The 1,258-nt window shown below is 33.6% G+C and overlaps 1 long non-coding RNA gene across 1 annotated transcript; it reads right to left on the minus strand.

Annotated features, from left to right (window-relative positions):
• Window positions 1-619: 619 nt before the first annotated feature.
• On the minus strand, window positions 620-1,208 carry LOC109588271 (uncharacterized). The gene is made up of 3 exons (XR_002188051.1): window positions 1,136-1,208; window positions 966-1,048; window positions 620-728 (listed from the first exon to the last, which is right to left on the minus strand). It is a non-coding gene; the product is annotated as an uncharacterized LOC109588271 (long non-coding RNA).
• Window positions 1,209-1,258: the final 50 nt, after the last annotated feature.

Below are 1,258 nucleotides of genomic sequence, written 5' to 3' on the forward strand. Positions count from 1 at the left end.
ATGCATGTATATGCAGTTACTAATTAGTCTAACTTTTGCTGACTTAAGACTTTATGCTCCTCCTCCAAGGGGTTGTCCTATCTGTCTACTTTCACTTTGTCTCTGCTTGAGTACTGGAAAGCCTGCATAACCTGACTTTAGAAAGAAAAATGTTCATTGTTACAAAGGGCATATATTTCTGTCTTTCTGTTTCCCTCCCTCCCTCCCTCCCTCCCTGTCTGTCTGTCTGTCTCTCTCTCCCTTGCTACAATACACTATTAACAACAACATTTCACCAAATGATTGGCAATAATATGATAACAAGTAACACTACCTGCAATGCTTCTTTCTCTTCAGGAGACAATAGTGAAACAAACATTAGCCTTTGCCTTTAGAGAAGAGAAAAAGATTGTTACATTAAGACAATAGTTCAATTACTAAAGTGTTGATTATCACTTAATGTGTAAATCCAATTTTGTAAGATCATAACATAAAATTTCTAATTGCTTTGAAATTAATTACTATATAGCTAGAATATTTGGTGGAGTAAAATTTTGGCGCTTTTGGCGAATTGAAGTCTCTTTGTCAAATTTTTAGTTACATTTCAATGCATGTACATGTACATCTCTTTGTACCTTCAATACAATGACCACTGGCAATATAGTAGTATCCACAGGTGTATGTGCAGTTCAATTTTGATGACTTAATTGTCTGCAATCATGTCATTCAGATAGTCCCAATCTAATTCCCTACAAATCATAATGATAACAATAATAACCACTATACACTGAAATTCATATTTAATATACCAGAATTATAATTACTCAAATGTACATGCACAATACATGTATATATACCGTACAGCGCATAATGATACTATGTAATTATTATTAATTTTATAATAAAGCACATTAAAATAGATTGATTGTTGATACTGATAACAAGATTACATGTAAGTACATGCACGTGTACATACTGCTTCTTACTATTGTTTTGTTGCCAAACTGTGATAGGACAAAATTGCAAATCTTGAAATACGTGTAGCTACATGTACATGTAGTTTAGCTGACTATAATAGAGGAAGAGAAAGAAAGAGATGAGACGAAAGGGTGAAGTTAACAGTAGTGGCGTGTGTGTGTGTGTTTCAATTACTTACAAAACCACGAGATTAATGGACCAATCTTGTCCTCACTTATAGTTTGATGGCAGTTAATAAGCTCATACAGATGATACAGAGACTGAGTAACAAAAGTATTTGGCCTAGAGATAGAAATAGAGG

The sequence above is a fragment of the Amphimedon queenslandica genome, unplaced genomic scaffold (assembly GCF_000090795.2).
Source record: "Amphimedon queenslandica unplaced genomic scaffold, v1.1 AMPQUscaffold_12196, whole genome shotgun sequence".
NCBI lineage: Eukaryota > Metazoa > Porifera > Demospongiae > Haplosclerida > Niphatidae > Amphimedon > Amphimedon queenslandica.